This window comes from Rhodnius prolixus, unplaced genomic scaffold, assembly GCF_049639745.1.
Source record: "Rhodnius prolixus isolate KJV_2025 unplaced genomic scaffold, Rpr scaffold_2, whole genome shotgun sequence".
NCBI lineage: Eukaryota > Metazoa > Arthropoda > Insecta > Hemiptera > Reduviidae > Rhodnius > Rhodnius prolixus.
This window is the reverse complement of record NW_027411592.1, coordinates 15,891,687-15,909,585: the sequence shown is the minus strand read 5'-3', so window position 1 is coordinate 15,909,585 and position 17,899 is coordinate 15,891,687. Positions and strand designations below refer to the sequence as shown.

The 17,899-nt window shown below is 32.3% G+C and overlaps 1 protein-coding gene across 1 annotated transcript in view; it reads right to left on the bottom strand.

Moving 5' to 3' along the window:
• Positions 1 to 17,899, bottom strand: part of stg1 (stargazin-like protein) — a 338,187-nt gene that overhangs the window by 62,098 nt on the left and 258,190 nt on the right. The gene's annotated exons all lie outside the window — the stretch shown is intronic.

Sequence of the window (17,899 nt, the reverse complement as noted above, 5' to 3'; positions counted from 1 at the left end):
GTACAGTTCAAACCCTCTGAATTCGAATAAAAGAATATTGTTAGCGCTTGTGCTTAGTATAACATCTTTTATCGTGTGAAGTGGACGCAAACCACATATCGTTATATTACATAGTATTAAGATACATAATATTAAGAGATACATAGTATTAAAATTTAGATACCATCTCGTACCTGGACTCATCACAAAGTATATGTAGTCTGAATTTGAGTTTCTACTCCTGCCTTAGTACCCTTAGGAGGAAGCCATTTCTTCCGTAATTGTAACGTCCCATGTTATTGCTACATGAACAACAATTAATGGCTCCCCGGAGCTGAAGAGGAGAGAGAAGTAGTTTTTTTTATATCGCGATCCATCTCTAGTTGCCATTCTAAAATAGTACAATGCATTCCAAACTAATTTAGGATATTTAAAAAACAAACAAAAAAGAAAGAATATTGACAATTTTAGTAATAATTTTTTATATTTTGCCAAGCTTTGGATCTAGGAACTAGTTCATTTTCAGATCTTATGCGATTGACAATATTTTTAAAATTATACGCAAGTTAGTGTGTCTTCTGTCCTGACAGTTTAGGACGTTAGTATTTAAACTATTATTATGACAGTCTGGATTATGGTAGATACGATTATTAGTTTGATTTATAATAAATAGGGCGGCATGAACAAATAGAGAAAACAGAAGTGGTTAAAAGGCAATATTTAATAATTTTCATTCTCCTGAGCTAATATCGTATTAAACACCTATAGGCAAATTTCTTGCATTTTTTTAAAATTACTTGAGGCGCTTCATCATCCTAGGTAATTGACGCCCATAGCATTTTCAAGTGCACTGCCAGCCTCTGAACAGTATTCATTCACTCATTACTGAAAACACTGTCCATCACCGGACAGAGAGCCGTAAGAATCTCCTGGAAAGAGAAAATCTGGAGAAGCTGGATTGGAACCTGAGATCTCGGCATCGGAATACAGAATGCGCAAAAACTGAGCGTTAATCTCTTCCACCACTTCAATTAATTTCTTGTATTAATCACTAAATAAAATTCAAGGCCTAGAATGATAACTACCTCTACAGGCTTTGTACGTATTGTGTTAATTTTGGAGGCGAATAGGTGATGTTCATTTGATTCTAATTTCCGTTGTAATACTGGGATAACTACCAAAGTCCATGGACAAATAACCAGTCATTTTTCCTCTAGATGCAATTTAGCTTTCAATATTTCCATTTCGCATGAAAGTTTTACTGATATATAATCACATCCAAGAGGTAAAGGTATAATAGTTAATGTTCTGTACACAATAAAAACAATTGCAGATTTCAATTCTGAAAGTTTCTTCTTCCTTGGTTATTAACAGCCCATGAGGCGCCTTAGCCTCCTCAATATTTCAATTGAGGTTTCGTGACGAGCTAAGGTTTTGTAGGGTAGGGATGTCGACCCAACGCCCAACCCCCGACACAAGGAGGACATTTGGGTTTAAAGGGTATACTCCCTTTGTCGAAGCTGTCTCCCAAGGTAGCCCTTGGGTGTGTAGTGTATGGGCCTTACTGTGAATGTAGTAGTGTAAGAGTATTGTGTCCCTATTGTATAGTGGAAGTGCATGGAGTACTGTGCTAGGAACCCGAGGGATTGCAACTCCCAGGAAGGTGCATGCAACAGCGATCCCTTGTAGGATCTGTAAGCTTTCACATTCGTAATATTAAGAAAAATATTTAAAATTTAGTAATTTATAACTTGATTATAAATTGCATGTACAACATCAAATATGCACATAAATTTGATGAACTAAATTACATGTATAACAGCAAATATGCACATATATTTGGCAAACTAAATTACATTGTTTGATAATTTTAAATGGTATTAGTATAAGGTTCCTTGGCACAGACTGCCATTCAGAATAACTGAGCGAATGAAATTTATAGAAATCTCCTACAAGAAATTTCTTATAAATTCTTCTTTTTTTTATTTATTTATTTTTTCCATGCGATTGATTATGAATCTATGATCTTGATACTGCAAGTAATTGAATTCAAGCATATTTATATTTCTAAGGCGCAAATATTTCGCTCTATGTTTACCAAGAAAAAAATAAAATGGATTTATATTTGTTTACCATCAATAATGTATCAATTACACCATCTTTGGGTAATTATTTTCTCTCTGCAGTGAAAAATTACATCACATTTTAAACAATAATTAATTTATTTTATTTAATTCAATAGAATCGACTGATTAAAATTTAGTATCAATCAATAAGTTTTTTAATATTTTAAAAATCAATGTTTCTGTATTCATTAACTTGAATGACTCATTTCATCTAATTTTACTCCAATTTGGTACCTCATGTTTTTTGCTCCTAATTTTTTGTTTGATTTAGGCGATAGAATTTCATTTAATTAGTAAGTAAGCTGTTTAAAACGCTCTTTACAACTAGATGAACATGTGCAACATTTCAAGAACAGAAATAAAGAATTCTATTCTCTAGAAAGAATTTATGAATAAAAAAATAAATCTGATGTGGATGCTCATTAAATGTCTCTTTTTGTAATAAATTTATTCCCATTTATTCGACAAACTTCCCTAGATATAATATGGATTTTTGCTGGACGTTCACTTGTTCTCATTTAAAAATTGCGGTCAGATTCTTGGCGTTTAAGAACAGTTCCAACATCTGAACAATATTTGTATATATTTCTTAAAAAAGCCTGAGAGAATGAAGGTTTGGATGGCACTACATAGATGATACCAAACAGATTTTGAAGATATTCGTTCCAAACTACTTAGTAGTTTTGCCACGCAATCACAGATACAATTGCATTGGTAATAAGTGGATTAAAGAGAGAAGTCAAGTCATACTACCTTTAAGTAATAGAATTTATTATTTCTAAAGTAAGCAATAATTTGACATAAATCTACCGAAAACCTGAGACCAGAAAACTATCTGGCTACTGTAATAACAGCTTTTACGCTTAACAATGATATAAGAAAGCAAAGCAATCAAGGATGGATCAACTATTAATAGAAATAAATACTAAAAAATTACTCTTCTGCAAAGTATAAATAAGAATAAAAGATATAGTATCTGAGAAGTGTGTAACAGGATAAAAAAGGAAAACGGGAGATAGTTTTGGTTAACTTAAACTTTGGTGTAAACCCTCACTCACACGACTCTCTAGTGCTGAAATAATTTCAAATCAATGGGCGAACTTTTTTTAAATATTGAATTTTGCAAATTCAGCTTCATAACTAGATGGTGGAATGGGCCTGACCTAAATTTACAGCAATAATGTCAGGAAACTGAATGCGCCTAGTACTGGTAGTGCCCGTTAGATGGCAGCTCCAACACCAGTCCTAGTTATCCTAGTTTCAATTTTAGTGTTTCAAAACATGTTATCTAGAACTCCTCCTTTTGAACATATACATATAGATGAAAAATGTCTCTAATAGAAGTGATTAACTAATTTTCATATAAGCACTTAGCAAACAAAGTCTAACGCAAATCATAGAAACCTGTTTGAGATATTCCAAAGAACTAAAGATTTTAACAAATTTAGAAATTATTTCTTAACATTTCTTGGTGCAAATCCCATCTAAAGGAAATTGGAACTGAAGATGATTCTTTAGATAAAAGCTTAAGATGACACTTCTCAGTGAATTTCTCAAAAAAACAATTATCCCTGAATGATGTGATAAATATTGGTGAATAAAAATGATGAATAATTTATTCTTGATGAAGCTTTCAGTGTGATTCATTGCACCATTATACGTTCTTAATAGCATATTATATAACTTACTTAGTGAAAAAGAAGGACATAAGGTAGATTGATTTTGCAAGAGCATGGAAGATCTTTCTAAATCTGTTTCTACACTAGAATACAAGGAACCAATGGCATACCATTTCATCGCCCATAGGCGATTCTGGAAATGTATTGTTAAAACAGGTAAACTGTTAGAAAAGTAATACAGTGTAGAACTTTAAACTTAAGTATATTTAAAGTCGCAGAAAAGTTTTCTCTTTCAAAGAGTCTAAAATAAATAATTTTTGGCTCAAAAAGCGAACTTGCTTTTTCGAAAAAAGTTGAATGTTCTTAAGACCTCTACAACAAGAATAACATTTTTTTAAGACAATGAAGAATGATAATCTATCACTAATTTAATGCTATTGAGTGCAGCAATTAAATCTACCTAATTTAAAATTTAATTTAAACAGTTTAAACTTTCTTAATTTAAGGCGCGTTATCAGCTAAGTTTCATTCGGACCTTTTTTTATTGCTTCCAGATAGGAAGGTATCCTCTCGTTACACTATCTATCACTGGGTAGTGAACTGTAAGAAGCTCCAAGAAAAAACTGGGCCAGCTGCTGGATTCGAATCAGAGACCTCCGCGTCGGAAACCAGATGCTAACACCTTCTACTGAGCTAATCCCTTCACTGGTGACAAACAGTTCTAATTAGCATAATTTGTGACATCTACAGTATTTGTTACTGGTTAATGTGTAAGTGGATTGTGTTAAAAGTGGCATTGAAGATGTGACGCACAAAACATAATACCGGAGCTCAAAACTATAAAGTTTCTGTCAAAGTTGATGAGTCTGCTTTTGCTCTTCCATTTCTGGCAAAATATTGATTGCAGGTCCAGAGAATCTGTGGCTTCATGAGTATTGTTTGATTTAAATGAATATTGTTGGAGCTCCAAAAATTATTCAATACTAAAATATAAGAAATCAAAGAGGGAAGGAAAAAATATGTTTTTAAATTGTCTAAAAACGTACAAATCTAGTGTGTTAGGGTAGTCCTGGCCAAAACACCTGTTGTTACTTCAGACCACCTGTCAATATGTCAGCAAGTGTCTTCTCCAAACATTTGAAAGGATCGATGGCAAAAAGACCTGTAGAAAAGGCAGAAATGGGCATCCGAACTCCTCTTTTCGTACTTACACAACTTATTCCTTACAAAATTAACATTTCATTATATTATTATTAATTTCAAAACTATTTTTCTTACATTTCAACACATTTTTCTTTATTTCAATTACTAAAAAAAATAAAAATAAAAAAACGACCACCTGGTAACTGAACTGCTAAAAAGAAATTCTGAAAGAGTTGCTAAGGGCTTTCAAAAATTTTGGGGGTGATCAAAAAATATGTCAGGAAACCTTGATGTAAAAAAAGCTAAGATAAAGGAAAAAGGTTATTTTGTAAAGTATTAGGTAAAATGAAATGAACTTTAATTGCACTGAATAAAAAGAAAAGAAGCGTACCGCTTAAAAAAAAAACAGAAGTAGAAACAAAGTAGAATAATAAAAATACGATTACTAAGTAGTACTAGTGGAAACTGATGTCAATGAACATTGTTGTCAGAAAGTTTGTAAAGTTCTCACCCTTGGTGCGTTCAAGAATTGGAAGACATCCAGAGGAATAAAAAGAGAAGGTAAAAGAGTGGTTGAAAAACGAAGATTCTTAAGTGGTGGAAGTGCTTCTTCTAAGGAGGAACGCCAACTGTTTATGGTTCAATTAAAGTTGGAAGTAATAGGAGCAAATACTGTACATAGCAAGTAAGAGCTACTGGATAAGAGAAACTTTCTATCTGAAGACAAGTTCCTGCTCTTCGTACATCAGTTTAATAATGTTTGCACACTCGATCAGTTTTACAGTTCTCATTCAACTGGCTCAAGAGAAAACCTTCGATTAATGCTAAACTATTCTTTGAAATGCTCCTTTAATCGCTAATCGAACAACGAACAACGTTGGAACAGATGGAATTTTCAATTGGTCTAAAACCTTGAATGTTTTCACAACATTTCGATATCTTAAAATTATAAGAGCATTTTAATAATATCCACAATCGGCCTAGAAGATAATTTATAAGTTAAACGTAACTTACTAATTACATGAGAAAAAAGCAAGGCTGAGGTAGCTGATACTTCACTTAGCACATCCTCAAATCATAATTCGGTCTTTGATATTAAATACTCAATAGACGAAATCCTTTTATTATCAAAGACCCTCAAGGAGGGAACAATAGATCTTTTAGATCATGATTTGGACTACATACTTAATTTGGTTAGATCCGCAGTGCAGTGGTGGTTAAAATCAGCGATTCATATTTAATGTTGAATTGTTTATAACTAAAGTTCAACTCAATATCGCTTCACTCTGGAGATAAGATTCGCTATCTTCATTAATAAACGACTATCGTTAAATCTTCATAAAACTCAAAAGCTATGGAACTGAAGAAAAATTGTGAAGTATTGTACCAACTATGAAGACGATCGAAACTGCTACTCAAAAATAAAATACTAATAATGTACAACGCAATATTCAAATCTGTGTGGACTAGAACTGAAGGGTTAAGCGAAACAATCAAACGCACGAAAAAATTCAGACCTTTCATTCCAAATTCTCAGTCATATTACAGTCGCTTACTTACCTAACGCATAGAGATCTCAACCTTTCCTACAAAATACAAACAGCAAGCTAAAATCTCAAGAATTCCAAAACTCTCTTACTTTCTACTATAATCCATTACTACAAAATCTAATCTCCATTTTTATTCCGTGTCGGCTAATTAAATAGCCTACCCAGTGACCTTCTCTGAGAGATTTTTTATCCCAAGAAACGGCAGAGAGCCAACAAATTTTTAAGAGTCAAATTCAATGGCCAACAATATCAAATTTCGAAAACGCGCTCGGTTATGCGTCAAGAATCGAGGTCGGCATTTTGAGAACATGATACATCAATAATGACTAAGTAATTATGTATTTTACATGCTTAAAGAAATGATTTTGTTAATAAATAATAGTATTGATATGCGAGTACGCTTCATTCAGTCCACTTTGCTTCCTTCGCTAACACCGTGTTTTTCAGCACTTTCTTAGTAATAGACCAAAGAAAACAGCTATTATTGAAACTGATTATTATACCATTGGAAAGAGTATTAAAAGGAGCAGTTTTTGTGAAATTTGACAGCCTCTAAGACCAATTTTGTCGAGGAGGCTAATTTTTGAAAATTCATGAAAATTCTAAATTCCTAAAAAAATTAACGTCCTTATTGCAATAAATGAATCTGATTAAAGTTAAATAACTACGAAAATGATCTATTATAGGAAATTTAATGCTGAAAACGAAAGTGAGGAGAAAAATGTAAATAAGTGAGGCACTAGTTGAGAAATAGTGTTTTTATGACGTAAGGTCGGGTTTAGTCGAAAAAAAACTGAAGAAATCATAACTCTCTAATAGATAGAGATAGGACACTCGTTCAGGCGGCGTTGTACTGCATTTTGAATGTAGTTTAACAGAAAAAAAATTTCGTCACTTATCCGGTTCCACCCTGTATAAGTGCATATATGTAGAGATTGTAAATTACCAAAAACAAGTAAGTTTATTTTCTAACATAATCTCGATCTAATTTAAAAATGGTTCACCATGTGAGAGAAGTAACCATTGGGAAATAACAAGAGATAGAAATACACTCAAAGTTGATGTAAACAAGCGAACAAAAAAGCTTTCTTTATGCATCGAATTCCCTTATTATTATTATTTTCTTTTTTTTTAATTTAATTTAAAAAACTTTTTAGAGACTGTCAAGAACAGGAATGGCTGACAGTTGAAGTCTGTTCACAATTTCTATTGCGTAACAAGACTTGCTCGGCTGAAATATTCTCATCAGTTCTTAACTGTCTCGCCATCGTCCACACAATCTTCTGACATCTCAGTTAATGTTTATGACAGACGTGCTCATTATGCAGTATTTCTTACATTCAATATTTATTTGTCCCTACCCTAAACCAAATTCTTAAACGTCTCGTTTTTTTTTTTAAAGTGGAGTGCTTAGTGAAGAAGCTTACTATAGGAGTTTGAGACCCCTTGTTTCACCGCAAATGTGGCACAGAGCCGCAATTGCCAGTACATATTCTGGGAAATTGTCCAGACAACGTGGTTTTGGTCACTCACCGCCATCACAGAGACAAGCAAATGGTTTCAGCAGTCCTGGCCGAAAGGGGTTACACCTACATCGATGAGCAACAGTACGGTGTATGAACAATGATGTTGTACGCATGTTGTTGCATTAATACACGCTTTCAGTGCAATTTTCCATGCTAAGGAGATCATATAGGTCTCGAAGGAATATAATTTATGGAAAGAGCGTATACGTACCCTACTTTTCACATACTCTAACGTTTCTGTTTATGTTCAACTATTATTAAAAACAAGTAAAGGATATTTGTAGTTGAAGATATTTTGGAATGTTGTTGCTGTAATTTATTAGTATGCTTTGTAATGATTAATTTAATTATTTAAGCACCTAAACTTAGAATTAATTTGTTTTTCTTATTATTGGCAAATCCTCCGGAAAAACAAAAAAATCTACTTTTCATTTAAAATTATCAAACATAAAGAATCATTTTAATATAAGCTAGTTATTGAAGCTATTTTTAATTGTTTTAGTAAAAATAAAGGACATTGTCTACCTATTACTAAAAGCAAGATTTAGAAATCAATAGAAAAATTCAATTTCTAAAATTAGTCATTATTACAATATTAATAGTTCCCTTAATTCCGTTTGTAAGAAAAAGTAAATATTGGAAATATTATTTGTAATCACACAAATTTATGGGGAAAAACAACATTTAACCTACTGTTAAAAATCCAAGGGCTGGATCTAAAGTTCCCAATATTATTAAATTAAGATTGTCAACATCTGTGGCGATTGGTCCATTATTGTCATGGTGTTTGTACTTCTTTCTTAGACCAGTCTTTCTTTTCTTATAATTATAGGCCATTTTTCTTATTATTTGATTAAATAAATAAAAATGTTTTTTAAATTTAGCTATTTGACTTGAATGGCAAAAGAACATTGTGAGTTAGATTAATTAGACATTTAATAGGGATTTTTTCATATTTATTTAAACGCAGAAATTTAAGTTTCTTTCGATGTTTTGACGAGTGAAAGACCAAGTTTCTTGGTTGGACAACTTGTTTTGAAAGTCTATTGTGTTCTGATGATCAATTTCCGTAGTTCCCTTCAGTTAGTTCAAAAAATGTGCAAAGTAACAAGGCAGAAATGAAGATGGAGACAAATTTAAGGAAGGAGTTATGTGGATGTAGGATGTTGATAAGGAAAGGAAGGGATTTGATTAAGTCCCAGATGGTAAAGCAATATTCCAGGAGAAAAGATAGAATGAGAAAGAAAAGGAGAATAGGGAAGAGGAGGTGCAAGCTTTCTGGTCGGCAAGACTAGAATTCCGCCAAGGATGGAATGCTGACTAAGAACACCGCACTTCTAAGGCGCAGGGTCGGATACCTCCTTCTTACTGTCACCTTGCTCACTTATAATTATCTGTCGCTTTTTTTTTTTGCTTTATCTAGTTTTCTTGAAGAAAAAATTGATGTTGCAAGCAGTAGGAATTAGTAATTTCTAAGCTTTTAGCTTCACTATTGGTCAAAAAAACTTTCGATTGCCGCACTGATTCTCTCTTTAATTTTAGGATCGCCCTACTATTTCTTAATGTTCGTAATCAGTGGCCGGACAATATATTAATCAAGCCAAAAACTTTATTTCACATAAAGCACGCTTTTAAAGCAAGTAGTGATGAATTGAAATTACTAGTGCAATACATAATGATATAAAGTTCGCAACAGTTGAAATTGGGTGCGAATATAGCATGCATCTTTTGTATTCCATAAACAATTCTTGGAATCAGGCCCATTTCTGGGCAAAGGCCTCTCCCATTTTATTCCAGTCTTCGCGACATCTTGCTATTTTGGCATAATTACTTCCTGTTACTTGGGTTATCTCGTCCCTCCATCTGCGAAACTGTCTTCCTTTCTTCCTCTTCCGGTTCGCCGGGCACCACTCAGTACAGACTTTGGTCCACCTGTCACCTTCTAACCTAGAAATATGACCTGCCCAGTTCCACTTGAGTTTCTTAGCTGCTACTACCAGATCCGTAAGCAGAGTCTTCTTTCTGATTTCTGTGGCTTGAATCCTGTCTTTCTTCTTTATACCCAACATACTCCTCTCCATCGCTCTTTGAGTGGTACGCAACCGTTCCTCATTCTTTTTAGTCAGCGACCAAGTCTGGGCTCCATAAAGGAGACACGGAAGTACACATGCATCAAATACCCACTTTTTAATACTGACATTTAATGGAGCTTTAAAAATATGCTTTAGAGACCAGTACTTCTTCCAACCAATGGAGATTCTTCTGTTTATTTCTTGCGTGGTCCTATTTTTGGATGATATGGTTTGCCCCAAATACACTGCTGAATTGTTTATGGAATACAAAAGATAACAAGTTTATTTTATTTATACAAAGAATTGACTTTTTTTTTTTAAATTTTTATTTAATTATTTGTAAAGGATTGGTAATATAATGTACATTTTATTTTTCATTGAAGTAATAGAAAATATAAATTTTTTTTTATTTTTTTTTTTATTTTTTTGTACCAAGGATGTAAATCTAGGAAAAGAATAAAGGCTTATTTTTATTTTATTTTATTTATTTATAGCATGCATCATGGGCTAATTGTGAAAAGAACATTTGTGATCTGAGTGTCCACAAAACAAATTCAGGGAACAAACAAAATTCCAAAATTTTGACACGATTAGAAGAATGTTCTATGAGTAAGAAGGAATTATTAAAATACCATTATCAATTAGCAGCCGACAATTAGATAGCAATTACAAGAATTACAAAGCCATCAGCCATTGTTTCGCCACATTGTTACGCCACAGTTAGTGGTATTTTGCTTCAGACATCTTCCCTAGTTAGGATGGTATAGATGCAAGAGAAAAAATAATTTCTATTATAATTAAATCCAATAATCCTGTTGTAGAAGGGATTATTCGTTTTATTTTTGTTAAGCGATAGTTTTTAAAAATTTCATGAAGTTTTAAAGAAAGTTTTAATCTTTGTAAATTACGGAACTGGAATTTTGGCTGGAACATCATTTAAAACATCTTATACATATTAAGAAGGTACTAGACAACATACGAGATGTTATTATGATGGAATGATTCAAAGTTCCGAATAAATAGAAACTCCAATTATTTTAGTTTTGTAAAATTAAAAACAATTAATATTTCTTATAAACACTAGTTAATTAATTATGTGAATCTTTCTGACTAATGAGTAACTTTTACAAATAACTTAGCTTGAACAAAATATATAAAAATTTTATATGAGAGGGCTACCTTCGACTTGTTGATGATCTTGAGAGGCAAATGAAATAGGCACACTATTAGTAGTCAGTCTCACCTTGACGATAAAATAGTGCTTGAAGATTATTGACATGTTCTCTAAATATGACATTAAATTAATCACGCTAAATGTATAAGTAATGATTGATTATTGTAGTCTAACTAAATCTCTACAATTATTTTTATTATTTATCACCAAAACATGGGTATTTCTATGAAATGTGACAACCCTTTAATCTTTCAATATAAAATTTTTAAGAAAAGGTTAGCGCTCACAATAAAACCTGATCGATTAATGCATTCTGTTTGAATGTTGCATATAAAGTTAGGAAAGTAATTTTATTCTTTTGATTATTTTTAAATAATAATAATTAAAATTTTGGTTTGGTGTGCAGTGATTGATTCGCTGATTTTAATCAGCCTTAGCAGGCAGCTTTACTCGTGTTTGTATTCCTGGCCTGTTTTGCCCTTTCATCTACCATCAGTGATTGATTAAAATTTGACTGTTTCCCCTCTTACTGCACTTAGCAATGGATGAAAATCCGTGACCAGTCAAGGATGCAAACAAACATGCGCACTGCGACGGATGAATCAGCAAGACAATAATTCATTTTAATGTAGTTAACAAAAATTACATGAAATTATAAATAACATAATACGTAGAAAACGGCAAATACCGTTCGCCAGAATGAACTCACATTGAATTCAAACATAAAACCTAAAATGTAACAAAAAACATCTCTCAATGCAAGGAAAGTGACATAAAAAATAGCATAAAGTGACATTTCACAAATAAATTAATAAGGTACAAAAAACACAAACGAACTAGAATTAACTATCTACTTAAATTTATAATTACATTTCGGATATCCAGTAATTAAACTCGAACTTCCTGACGATCGTAGCATAGCAATTGTCGATGATGAAACTGTCCAGACAAAAACTTAATGATCTTCCCCTAAGGGAAGGTTTTTACTTTTTTTATAAATTTTCAAATTAAATAGGTATATAACTATATTGAAACTAATTAGTCGAAGTTCAATTTATCCTAAAGAGAGACGGTATCGCCACAAATCTTCAACTTCATTCTGTGACTATATTTTTAAAAAATAAAAGTTTTGACATGACTGCACGAGTAGAGATTCCCTGATCGAAGCAAGAAAAGAAGAAGGCTGACTGCGCCAACGTCTGAAACTCGTGGGAGTGAGTCCGTCCACAAGCCGATGTTAGAACAAAAAAAAATATATATTGATAATTTGAAGAGCTGTTTTCGGTCTGTTATCGTACAGGAAGTGTGATTTAAGAATGTATTTGAAATGAAAAGACAAAGTGTGGGTCTGAAAGAGTTCCAGAGTTGTTTCCGTTGAGAGCACATTTGGTTTTCATAAAACCCACAAACTGTGCGCCACAGCAAACTACAGCAATTTTACTACCCTTGAAGTGTGGGTTCTAATGGAGGAACGTTTGTATTTATTTATATTTATATATTTTTTTTAAGTGAATGCCAACTCTTTTTAGCTGAAACTTGGCTATAAAAATTCATTCCTTTCGGAAGGACAGAAAAGATAGGCGAAAAGTTAAGGTGTTTTAGATTCTTCGACCCCAATAATTCCGTAGTTAGTTTGATAAATCGTTACTTTTAAATAACAATTTTATTCTTACTCTAACGAATGAACAATATTTTTTAATTTGTGCAGACAAGAGTCCTACACTTGAAGTTTCTACTCTCTGGAAAGCCCTATTCTATTTACAGGGACCACAGTGGAAAGGATGAACAATTTTCATGATCAGCAACAGTCACTCTTTTTTGTTAAGGAAATTTGAACAGATTCAACCCTTGTGTTAAACGTGCATGAACCAATTTAAATGGAGTGGAGTGAAAATGAAATAAAAGACAAAATGCGTTGCCAATGGATTCCATTAGTGGAAGAGAATATTGAGTGTGTTTTAGTAGAAAAAGGTTTGTGCCTGTCTGCTCGAGGGCGGAATGAATGTCGGTACTAATAGATTACAAAAGAGCAAAGAAAAAGTGAATTCTTCTTCCCGCGAATAAAATGCTAGCTAGTAATAGTATGTAAGAAATAGCAACTAACTATACAAAAGGTTGATTTCACACATTCTGAACTTTTTAGCGAGTTTCCTTTTCATTTCTTACAATAAGCAAAAGGCTTTCTTTAGTTCTATTTTATCTTTCTTTGCTCCCTTGACTACTACTTTCTTCGTAGTCTTTTTATTTTACTTTTGCGTCTGGCCGAAGATCAATCCCTCTGACAATATTGTTGCATTCAACATATATACATCTTATGTGAACTAAATAAATTTATATTTATTATATATAATAAAAATGTATACTTTTTTTTTGGTGGTAAGGATTTTTAAAGACCTACCACACACGTAAGTCACTTAAAAACACGATATTATATTTAACTTCAGATTGTGCACAGCGCTTCTAAACACATAGTGGCCAATCAAATAGGATATAAGATTGTGTTCTTTTAAAAACTTTAGCAATATATGTAACAATGACCAAACTACTGACTATTCGAGTCTTTTCCTTTATTTTCGAGACCTTGAGCACTTAGTAAACAAAGACAATGTAAACTTGAGAAACTTCAACCTACTTTAAACTTCTTTAGTAATCAGACTAGCTTCACCGGACTAGCTTCATTCATCATTCGATTCAGCCTACTGTACTGCTTTCTTAAGTAAGGAAGGAGTGCAGAAGTTATTTTAAATCTAAAGGATTGGTGTCAATGAAAGAAAACTATAGTTAACATGACATAAAAGATGCCATAAACATTTAAACACAATAACCTTTATTGTAAACCTAAAAAAAGACATTTTTAGCAAAGAAAAAAAGAAATATCAATTAGTACACCGCAATATTTCATTTCCTCTCTTATCTTTGTTGAGTCAAGTTGAGCCTATTACCAACATCATAGCCAGAAAGCTCTGACGAGCAACTCTATTCTATTTTATTAACAATTTTTTTTTTTTTTTAGAATCCATTAATTTTTATGAATGTCAACTCTTTTTCAAGACATTGTACTGGATTTTTTCAAAACTCTCCAAAAAAATAAATGAGTTTTGTAGGAAGTTTTATTTAAGCAATTACTGTTTCTATTTTATTTATAACGGCTAAAATTATTCTTCAAAAAGGAAGTAAAAATAGTAAAAGATTAAAAGATAAGATTCTTTTAGAACGAATTTCTTGAAAAAAGTAGAAAATTATAAAAATAAATAAATTTAAAAAGGTAACTAATATTATTGTTTAATGCAATTTTAAGAATGATTTATTTTGAATTAAATTTTTTGACGCCTAATCGTTATAATATCAATTCCTTAGAGAGGACAATCCGAATAAAAAGAATTTATGGTTGAGCAAACATTCGGCATTTGGTGTGAGATCATAACATTAAAACTGATCGCAATTTGCATTCATTTAGTATCTCAATGAAGTAAAAAATATTTGAAATACATAAATATTATAAAAATATTCTTAACAAAATATATATAATATTTTGGAGAATAATTTATGCTTCAAAATGGAATCAATTTTTAGAAAATTTATCTGTCTTTCTAACCGTGTCATCAGAATCGAATTCGGACTAAAACTTTCTGTGTAATAACATTTTTATTGCAAAAAAGTTATGATTTTAGAAAAAAAAATGTAAAGTGACGTCACTCAAGAACAGTGGAAAATATGAAGTTGCCCAATACGTCATTGAACTCCACTTTAGATGTGCTACCCACAGTAGGCCTATGGACATTACTTACTGGTTCACCCAGCTTTTCAAAGATTATATCAACGGTCCAAACTAAACACGCTTTAAGAAAAAATTAAAATTCCGCCTTTCAGTTTGTAGTTTGCCTTTGTTTCAAAACGGAGTTCTCTTATTGGAGAATAAGGTACCTATTTCTTCGGGAGTATTAGTTTACATTCGAGTATCCAGTCTTACAACACAATCAACACTCTACTGTCATCCCCCAACACGAACATCGGAACCTGTAAAAAATCGTTAATTTGAACAATTATCAAGATTTTAACGCCCACAAAGACAAACTAAACATAACTCATCATCTCGCAAACTCATTTACAATACACGTGATAATTTTTGTACATATATCTTTGAACAAACGGACGCACATAAATTTTTTTTATATCACAACTTATTTAGCTTTTTGAGGTAGTTTTATTAACGTAGAAAATTTCACATTGAAATTTCAAAATCACTTACGGAATCCACCCTTACTAAAACTTCCAGCGTAAACATATATTTCGCAATTAGTAAGAATTACTAGAAGGAGAATCTCACATTACTCCACAACCCTCATAAATGTAAATGTTTTTGTATCTGGCGCAAACCCGGCATTTCAGCCACAAATTTTATAAGCGGTAACTATTACGGGCAGAAAACTCGTAGATTACAAACAAAAAAGTGGCTCATTAAAGGAAAATATGAGGCACTTTTCATCAAAAGGGAAACCTTTTCCCTTGGGATCCCTCCTAGAATCAAATAATCAATGTAGCAACAGGTGGAATAGGCACCCATTAGCTCCGCGGATACTTTTAAAATATAAATACAATCAATCAATTACGAAAAATTGTATAACCTAAACAAACAATCTCTAAATGTTCGACAATCTATCTTCTTACAATCAAATCTTCATTTGCATTCATTTAGTATCTCAATGAAGTAAAAAATATTTGAAATACATAAATATTATAAAAATATTCTTAACAAAATATATATAATATTTTGGAGAATAATTTATGCTTCAAAATGGAATCAATTTTTAGAAAATTTAACTGTCTTTCTAACCGTGTCATCAGAATCGAATTCGGACTAAAACTTTCTGTGTAATAACTTCTAAATGTTCTTACAATCAATATCAAGAAATAACAAAAAGTGCAGAATGGCGATCTTAGTCCACACTTACAAGACAACCTGTGACTCAGTAATAGAAAATTACAGTACATTTTATCACCAAGATATTTTAAATATAACCATTAATAACGTCCAAAAGATTGCTTTAGATTGCAGTAATGTCATATTGGGGGAATAAGAAGTCACTTAGCACTTTTACGAAAATTAAACAGTGAAATTATTAGTGAAAACGTATAACTCTGCCAGCAAAAAGGGTTAAATCGGCCAAATGAGAAACCCGTATTAGGTAGTCTAATAAAAAAACACCAGAAGCAGCGACATTACCAATCTTAATGAAATTAAGAATGACTTTTTGTTTAAATGAGTAGCAAATGAAAACAATAAATGGATTGCATTACCTTATTGCATACGTATTGGTCACGTTTGCTAAACATTAGCAGGCATTGAAATACAACACAGAACGAAACAATTCGTTTACCTACTTAATCAATTTTGAGGCAATTTTACAAAGATTATGTATATATACATATATATAGTTGAATGTTGCAATAAACTCTTTCTAAATAACCTTCATGGACACTATTTAAATGTTATAAACAAATTAAATACAAAAATAGTGGAGGGACACTGCAATAGCTGTAAAAAAAATTACTACATTTAATGTACAATTTTAATTGAAAAAGTTTCATCATAGTTGGAATTGTCACTAAAAATACATTAAAAGATTAAAAGCATTGAAAGATTGGCGTCAATACTGAACTGTCTTGACCATTTTTAGAGGATAGGGAACGAAAGAATATTCAAAAGATCGTTTCCTAAGCAATCCAAGCGGTTATGAAGATACAAGATTTAAAGCGGCTAAAGAAAACGGGGGAGTGGAACTGCCTAGATCAGCATGGCTGGCAAAATGTTATTTAGGAACTCCAATATGGACTGCAGCGCCACAAGGAAGAAGACACGAGTACCCTCGTGGTAGGAAGAATTGCCTCTCAACTCGCGCAAGTTACTCCCTTCATTTATGTGACTGCGATAGTGTGAAACAGTTTCCAGGGACTAGTTTTAGAATAAGTTTTCTTGATTGGAATGTCTGTGAAACTGATCTATTTATTCTTGACCTGAATCAGGGCGAATACATAAACCGATTTAATCTGGCGTTATCCCTTTTTTATAAGTCATTATAGGCTCAGGGTATCCCAGTGTAGATGGTTCTGGCCTCTGATCTAACACAAAGGAAGGAAACAATCTCTTGTATCCAGTTCGACATTGTTACAATCCCTATTTTGCAATATGAAACCCCTGGCACGTTTAAATAGAGACAATACTCAAAACTCTTGTATAAGGGCAAAGTGTTTCCTGCTAGCGTACAAAAAGCCTCTTGTAGCTTCAGAAGAGGACATTGTCTTATTATTCGAAACGGTTGCCCTAAAGTGAAGGACCTAGGCCACTTATGTGTCCCTATTCTACCTTATTGAAACCCTACCTCTTCTACAACTTTCACATTGGTTCATCTTCACACTGGTTACTCTTAAACCAACCAGTCAGTCTCATTACAGTACCTTCTCTAATACATCAGAGAAAGGTTTATAAACTTGTGAATTTACAACTACATCCCTCTTAATCGTTATTGCTTTTGATGATGATAATGAAATTGAAAAAATATCATCCAACTTGAACGTGAGCAATGAGACGATAGGAAAATTGGGTATATTTTTTCAGTCAAAAAAACCAATTCAACTGAGAACAATTGGAGCATTTACATTCCTGATGTTTATACAAAAATATAATGGTATTTTCCAAATCTCTTACAACT